This window comes from Balaenoptera borealis (assembly GCF_965194805.1).
Source record: "Balaenoptera borealis genome assembly, chromosome: 15".
Taxonomy (NCBI): domain Eukaryota; kingdom Metazoa; phylum Chordata; class Mammalia; order Artiodactyla; family Balaenopteridae; genus Balaenoptera; species Balaenoptera borealis.
In genome coordinates, this window is record NC_138871.1 from 12,701,059 (window position 1) to 12,709,839 (window position 8,781).

General features: G+C 41.6%; 1 pseudogene across 1 annotated transcript; it reads right to left on the reverse strand.

The window, feature by feature from the left end:
* Positions 1-5,335: 5,335 nt before the first annotated feature.
* Positions 5,336-8,205, reverse strand: LOC309612312 (lysine-rich coiled-coil protein 1 pseudogene; annotated as a pseudogene). The gene is made up of 2 exons (XR_014249751.1): positions 6,883-8,205; positions 5,336-6,543 (listed from the first exon to the last, which is right to left on the reverse strand). The product of XR_014249751.1 is annotated as a lysine-rich coiled-coil protein 1 pseudogene (transcript).
* Positions 8,206-8,781: the final 576 nt, after the last annotated feature.

The following is an 8,781-nucleotide window of genomic DNA, read 5'->3' on the forward strand; positions in this document are numbered from 1 at the left end:
TTTTTAGCATGAACTTTCCCCAAATAGTGAGACTGTGCAACAACTGAGGAGCTAAAAACCATGATGCAGAGATTAAAAAATCTATTTTTTGTCCAATACTCCACTCCCATTCACCTGAAACCAAGCACAAGCTTGTTATAACAATTAAATAATTCAAAGTTTAGAATTACATCAACATAGATCATCTGAAAACTCATAAAATGCATCTTCAATTTCTTATTTTGCTTCCTGTAAATCTGAAAGTAAAGCTAACTTTTTGAGTATGTATTTTACCCTTTAAAAATAAATAATATTGTTTATTTTAGAGAAAGTGATCCAAAATTTACACCTCTGAATTTGAAGATAGCACTCATGAGTTTTAATACATTTAGTCTGAACTAACACTTTTAGAGTTTTGCTTGCTTTCAAGTCAAAGTATCAGCTTCAGTATAAAAAATACTAACAGTTTAGAAGCCCTTTATTTTCAACCTACCTCATAACGTGAAACCCACTGCAATTCAAATTATGGCAATATTCCTTATAAGCCTTTTACAAAAGGTATCTGTAAAAAGTTCAGTCTTTGCTCATTCAACGTGGTATCTATGAATAAAATAAAGGGAGGTAAGACATTTAGGGTAATATTTTCAAGCTTCACCTGGATATCATTTTATATACCATCTCAAATCTTAATTTCCTAAGTGCTTGCAAGGCTAAAGTACTGGCTTTTTGCTTATTAGAATGACAATTTTAGTATAAAAACATTTAGTAAGCCTCTGATATTTACTATGGTAATATATTTTTTAGTCCAGAAAATACCATTCTGAAGGAGAAGTTATTAGGGCACCAGTAGAACTCTGGACTTTATGGAAATGATCTGGGGCATCCAGCCTTAGTACTTCGTGTCTTATAGCAGACATGTTACTGACTTCTACTGACCTTTGTAATTACTAAAATCCCAGAGGTAGCATCTCTCTCCCCACATTGGCTGTCTTCTCACATCTGGTACTTAATGTAAGTACCAGAGCGAGCAGGGGCTACTCTACCTTGCAGTGTGCAGGCTTCTCTTGTTGCAGAGCACGGGCTCTAGGCACGCGGGTTCAGTAGTTGTGGCACGCGGACTCTCTAGTTGTGGCTCGTGAGCTCTAGAGCGCAGGCTCAGTAGTTGTGGCGCAGGGGCTTAGTTGCTCTGCGGCATGTGGGATCTTCCCGGACCAGGGATCAAACCCGTGTCCCCTGCATTGGCAGGCGGATTCTTAACCACTGCGCCACCAGGGAAGCCCTTTGGCTTGTTTCTTGTCCGCAGAGGTCCATACTTTACGTTCCCGGAGGAGCCAGCTAAGTCACTGAGTGCACCTGCATCCATCGCTGGGGGGGGCGCCGGGATGGGGTGGCGGGCGGTGATAGTGGCAGGGAATAGCCTAGAGTGCACTCCCCCCCATCCCCAATGGCTAGTGCTGTGGCCTGGGGCATGCACCTGGTAGCTTGGCCTCTGCTGCCCCATCCTTCCAGTGCTTTCACAGGCTCCCTCAGGCATTCTAGATTTGAGGACTGCTTACAAAGCACTAAAACTGTGTACCCCAGCCTGAGGACGGCCACCATTCCAGCCTGCAGAGGTTGGTTCTTTTTATTATTGAGTATTTATGCTGTGCCAGGAACTTCACATATATTTCCTCATTTAATCCTCAAAAGAGCCCTCCAAGGGTAATTGTTTTATCTGCACATCACAGGTGAAAAAACTGAAATTCAGATTAAGAAACTTAGCTAAAGTCACGCAGTATATAGTTTTTGCTGCATTATAAACCACCACAAAACTTATGATTTAAAACAGCAAACATTTATTTCTCACAAGTTTGTTAGCTGGCTGGGCTGGCTCAGTGCGGGCTGGGTGGCCAAGGTGCCTTGTATCTGGTGAGGAGAAAGAGAGTTCAATGGCAGCTGGGTGGTGCAGACATAGCCACAAGTCTCTCATTATTCAGTAGGGCTTGTACGAGGTGGCTGGGTTCCAAAAGCGGCAGGAGGGCAAACGCAGGCACTTTCTAAATCCAGCTCGCATCTCATTTGCTGTTCTCCCATTGGCCAAAGCAGGTCACATGGCCAAGCCCAGCCTTATTGGATGGGAAACAAGGGGTGGCTACAGGGAGGGGAAATTATCGCTGACATTTTCCCCGACAAAGAATCTACCACGCACAGCTTGTAAGTGCACAACTGAAATTCAAAGCCAAAGTTGTCAGAGTTGAAAGTTCAACTGTCTTGGAGTCTGAGAATTCCGAATACCCCATGCGTCGCCCAAAGTCAGCAGCCTCTTGCCTGCGCACACGCAACTGTTTTGCAAATGTGTATACATATTGTTGTCATTAATAAACACAAATTATAGAGTTTTAAATGCTTGTGCTGCTTCATTGATTCTTCTTCTTTAGAGACTCCCAGTACATTTGGATCTCCTTTGCTCATCTTTTATCTTTACCACCTTCTTGCAAGGTGTAAATTTACTTTTGTTGGATTATCTTCATTACTCTTTCTTACCGTTTATTTCCCTATTCTTTCTATGGTGTCTATACTCTCTTGTATTCCTTTTATTTCTGAAATGATTTTTTTTCTTTTACTAATTTTTTCCTGTGTCTGTCAAGGTCGTTGTTTAGTAACCATGTCTGGCTCAAATTTGATGCTCAATGAATATTTTTGACTAAAAAATACAATTACTTTTTCTTTACTGCATTATATTTTATTTTTCTTGGAATTAATTGTTGTCTTTTTCAGTTGCATAGTTGTCTGGCCATTTTATTTCAGAGTTCTTTTTCCACTTTATGCGCTTTTCTTAAAGCTTTAATTGCTTTCTTGATCTCTTGCAGCCTTGTTTGAAGAGTCAGATTAGAGTTTTCATCTGCTTTGTGTCTGCATTTTTCTGGTGTCTTGTCCAAGTATTTTAGTCCAATTTTCTTTTGTAACACTTTGTGTGGCTAGATCATATTCTCCTCCTCCTTTCCAAAGTTTAAATGAAATGTGGTGACCTGAACTACTGTGAACACATTTTTGTGGAGAGGGAATGGCCTAGGGTACCTTTCCCAGCATCATGGCTTGAGGGCTCCCTCTTGTTACAGTGAAGGGCTCAAAATATGGCTACTTCTCTGCCTTTCAGAGCTAAGCTCGGTTCAGAGAAGTGTTTCTGCTCTATTTCCTACAGGCCTACGGGTCTTGCTTGGCAAGGTGGTATTCTCACCTCAGATGTATTTTGCTGTTGCAGAATTTTCTGGGTTCTTCACCTGGGACCTTCCCCTGCTCCCTACTATTGGTACCTTCCCTTTCCCTTAGCCCTGGTGTTACTTCCCTGATCTATTAGGTTTCTTAGCCTAGCAGTTTTCTTTTCAGGTAAGGCTTTGTCTTTCTGGAAGGAAATATTTGCTGGATATTTCTGAAATCCTCAGTGCTAGATGACCATGATACTATTTGGTCTCTCAGTACTCCTGTTGCTGGCTTTGCGCTCACCAGCTCAGAGCCTCTGATGACTCCTCCCAGTCTTCAGCTTTTCTCAGACCTATTAGTCCTGTTTGGTACAAATAAAACCAAAATAATACCAGAGATAAATGATGGTTTGGGTCAGGGTGGTGGCAATGAAGATGGGGAGAATTGGACAATAGGAGAGAGAATTTGGTGATATAACCAGGAGGAATCACTGATGGCTCTGATGTAGGAGAGAGTCAAGTGTGATTTTAGTGATTTTTGGCTGGAACAATCAAGATGGTGTTGTTATTTGCAGAGATGAGGAAGACTGAGGGAAGAATGACTGGTGACGAGGGATGTAAGTGCCCTTTTGGTGTTCTAGACGGAAATAACAACAAATGCAGTTGGTTATGAGTCTAGAACTCGGGGGGAAAATCTAGTCTAGAAAGAGAAATTTAGAGGTCATCAACTGTCTTAGTCAGTTTGGGCTGCTGTAACACATTACCATAGACTGGGTGGCTCAGCTAGCTCTCTGACCTCTTCTTATAAGGGCACTAAGCCCATTCATGAGGGCTCCACCCTCATGACCTAATTACTTCCCAAAGGTAGGGAGGTACCTGCTCCATATACCATTACACTGGGGATTAGATGTCAACATATGAATCTGGGGGATGACACATTCAGTCCACAAATCAACATACAGGTAAATTTAAAGCCATGAGCCTGGATGAGATCACTTAGGATGTGCGATTAGAAAGAGTGGTGGTCTAGGATTGGCTCCTGATGCAATATACCTGATGCATTCAGAGGCGGGTGGAAGAGGAACCAGTACATGAGACCATAAGGAGCAGCAGCTATGGAGGTAGGGAAAATCAGGAGAATGTGGTGCTATGGAAGCTGAGAGAGGAATGTTTCAAGGAAGAGGGACTGATTAACCAAATGGAAGCTGCTGAGAGGCTGGATTTGACAACATGGAAGTCATAGGAGACTTTGATCAGAGCAGCCTCAGAGGAATGGTAGGAACAGAAACTAGAATAGGTGGAGGGGAGAATGAGAGGTGTGAGTATAGACAGCTGTTGTAGACAATTTGATGTGAAAGAGAAAGGAGACAGCTGAAAGAGGATGTAGGGTGTCAAGGGAGTTTTTTTGTTTGTTTGTTTGCTTTGTTTTTTGAAGAGGGGAAACAGAAGCTTGCTTGCATATAAAGGAATAATCCAGTAGAGGAGAGATTCAAGGTGCAGGAGAGAGATGAAGTCCTTGAAAAGGTAAAAGGGTGTAGGATTCAGTGCATGAGGGGAGGGATTTGTCTTTATTAAGAGCAGGGACACTATTATTGTAGAGAAGACAGAGAACAGAATACTTGAGGGAAGCTTATAGATCCAGTGGTAGGACAATGAATAAGTCCCCCTCTGAAGGCTTCTGTTTTTCTCACTGGAGTGTGAGGTGAGGTCATCAGCTGAGAGAAAGGGGGCCCTGTATGGCAGGTACCAGGGAGGGGAAGGTTTGAGGAGAGAGGGCAGACAATAAGACATCTCTGAGGGTGGGAAATTTACTAGGGAAACCTGATGGGTAGGAGGTTTGTGGTCATTAGTTTAAAATAAAATGGGTCACCTACCCTCTCTCCCTCCTCCCGTTCCTTCCTTTTTTTTTTAATGTATTTTATTTATTTATATTTATTTATTGGCTGCGTTGGGTCTTTGTTGCTGCGCACAGGCTTTCTCTAGTTGCAGTGAGCAGGGGCTACTCTTCATTGCAATGCGTGGGCTTCTCATTGCGGTGTCTTCTCTTGTTGCAGAGCATGGGCTCTAGGCACGCAGGCTTCAGTAGCTGTGGCTCACGGGCTCAGTAGTTGTGGCTCACGAGCGCTAGAGCACAGGCTCAGTAGTTGCGGCGCTCGGGCTTAGTTGCTCCGTGTCATGTGGGATCTTCCTGGACCAGGGCTTGAACCTGTGTCCCCTGCATTGGCAGGCAGATTCTTAACCACTGCGCCACCGGGGAAGCCCTCCTTCCTTTCTTCTTTGCTATTTGGGACCCACTGAGGTAGGAGGCTAGGCAAGGTGGGGACCCAGAGAGGGGTCAGAGCTGAGTAAGGCAGCAGCTTAGCAAGGGTGGGGAGACTGGTTACATGCAGAGGGTTGAGTAGGGGAAGGGAATATATATAATTAAAAATAATTTAAGCAAAATAATTTTAAAGTTAATAGTACAATAAACATGTAAGCACAACATTGTAGAATGCAAAGAGAATTTTCATATCACAGCATCTTGTTGTTATCCAAGGCATTTTAGAGGCCAGTCCTTCTAGGTATATTTGATAATGAGGAAAATAAAGTGAATTCCCCAAAGTCACATAACAACTTGATGGCATAGTTGAGTCTAGAATCCTGGGATTCAGATTCCCAGGTCACCGCTCTTTCTACAACAAAATAGCAGTGCTCAAACACTTGATATGCTTATCGTAAAAAAGGGGATTATCAGAATGAAAACACTGGTCAGGAAAGAATATTCCAATGGTTTTTTTTTTTTTTTTTTTTTTTTTTTGCCACATCACGCACCATGGGGGATCTTAGTTCCCTGACCAGAGATGGAACCTGTGCCCCCTGCAGTGGAAGCTCAGATTCTTAACCACGGGACTGCCAGGGAAGTCCCTCTAATGGCCTCTTCTTATAAATTTCCCAATTTCAACTATTTGGAAAAATTGTGGTCGTTCAGATTTCTGCCCTAAAAAGTGGGTTGATATATGCTCAGTTATTGCTCTTCCAGAAGAAAATCTTCATTGAATAGGAACACATCACTGTGTGTTCAAAAATGTAGAAATCAGAAAACAAAACAAATTGTAGAAATTAGAACTTTATTATATTATAAACATTTCCAGAATATAAACTGATTTTGTATCAAGACTTCTTGAAACGTTTAAAACTGAATGTAACTTAAGCTTATTATAATGTATGTCATTTTCCACTTTCCAATCTAGAAAATATACTGCAAGTTAGATCTAACGAAGGAAAAAAAATCAATCTAAACTGCTTCACAGAGAAAACTAATATAAAAACACCCACCCCAAACTAAAACCCAATCAAGAAATAGACTCTGTGAGGCCTATTAATCCTCCAATTTAAAATAAATGACCTGGGGCTTCCCTGGTGGCGCAGTGGTTGAGAATCTGCCTGCCAATGCAGGGAACACGGGTTCGAGCCCTGGTCTGGGAAGATCCCACATGCCGCGGAGCAACTAGGCCCGTGAGCCACAACTACTGAGCCTGCGCGTCTGGAGCCTGTGCTCCGCAACAAGAGAGGCCACGATAGTGAGAGGCCCGCGCACCGCGATGAAGAGTGGCCCCCGCTTGCCGCAACTAGAGAAAGCCCTCGCACAAAAACGAAGACCCAACACAGCCAAAAATAAATAAATAAAAAAGAAATTAATGTGTTTAAAAAAAATAAATAAATAAAATAAAATAAAATAAATGACCTCCCAAGGGAAAAATACTTCCACAATCATAGCAATTTGATGAATAAAAGCAGAGCCACCCTCATTAAGGGAAATTACGTTATGTATAAGAAAAATGTAGTAATGATTTTAGAAGAGAGGAAAAGTAATTTCCATGTTGGAGAGCAAGTACACTAAATGTTTTCTGTGCACTTAGCCTTTGTACCTGTTCACATGAAAAAAGCGATATGAACATGGACATCGTAAAACCAAGCTCCTCAACTATTTTTTCAGTTTAACCTCAGGAGATCCAATGCAAGAGCTTCAGAATCCAAGGATAGCCTGGTCCCAAAGCATATCCTCTTCTGTCCCCTCTTTCCCTTGTTCCTTTTTCTCTTTTCTACGCTTACGTTCCTCTTTCTTAGAGGCTACATCTCGGCTTTTCTTGCCCTTTCGGTTCTTAAGCTTTACTGTACTGACTCTGACTGTTTCCACCTCTGTTTTGTTTCTTTGGATGCTCTTGTGTTTGTCTAAATCTATCTCCTCATAAGCTTTCTTCCTCTTATGCTTGGGCCGCTCCTCTTCTGGTTTTTCCCGGCCTTCCTCTGGGTGTCTTTTTCTCTTCTGATGTGTCTGTTTATAACTAGCTTGATGGGCACTGGTACTGTTTTCTAAGGAGAGGTGCCTGTAAACTCCAGATTCTACACTGTATGAGCTACAGCTATACTCTTGTTGACTAAAGTTCAGGGCTACTGGTTTTCCTGAGAAACAGTCCCTGGTGAATTGACAGTAGCTCAGGGAGTCTAGTCTCAGCCTGCTGTCATGAGCTGGTAGCCACTGAGGTAACCGCTTCTCCACTGCTTGTGAAATATTGCATGGTCTTCCGTAGGTCTGGATGGGTTCATAAGGGAGTCTTTGATCAAACATTCTACACCTGGGTCTAAAATTAACCTCTTCTTTGTATCCACAGGTTTCCAAATAATCCTCTCTCCTCTTTCTGAAACAAGTCTTTGGCTCTAAGCCTCTGGCTTTCTGCAGTTTGATATAATCTTCAAGTTCATCTCGAAAAGAGTCAGATGTCTTCTTTGAATGCTTCATTAGGTTGACAAGGGATTCTCTGTAGAGAAGATGGGAGAAAATTCTTCTTACTATATTATTTTATGCTGAATATTTCCTTTACTCTTGAAAAGAGTCTCAAAAAACAAAATAAAGAAGCCCAAACAAATTAAAACCTATTTTGGCATGAAAGTTAAACATCATGACATTAAATGCCAAAAAGGAGCATCAGAAAGGTCAAATATTGCCTAGGCCACTCACAAATAATTTTATCTTTCTCAGAAGTGGGATGAAGAGGGTAGAAAGGAGCTGACATATATAATACTTTTGTAGGGCTAAAAACGTAAGGAATGTAGGGATACATTCATGTATCCCTACATGAATGTAGGGATTAACGACTTACACATCCATGGTGACTGGCCTGATCTGAATGTTCAAAAATTTCTAAAGTTCAGATTAGTCAATTTTTGGATACTGTTGTCTAAGAAAAGTAATAAACCATAGAGAAGTAATTTGATCTTTAAAATCTTCTGTTCACTCAAACAAAATAAAATGAACACATATACTCACCTGACTAGAGTATTGTAAGACTTAATAATAAAAGGATGTTTGTAAAATGGTTTGGGAATGCTGGAAGTTAGAAATTCAGCTATGAGACAAAACTAATCATAGGTATAGGGCATGAGGAAAGATGAGGGAAAAGAGTTGCGTATCTTCTGAACAGGGTCTTGGATTTCATTCCGTTACTTCTGATTGGTGAAAAAAGCATTCTAGAATGCCTTCTGGTTTGTTCTCTATTAAAGCACTGGGGGGAGGGTTAAGGAAGGAAATGGAGGTGACAGCTGAGAGGGGCTAGGATTTATGTAGAGAAAAGTTTCAAAAGAA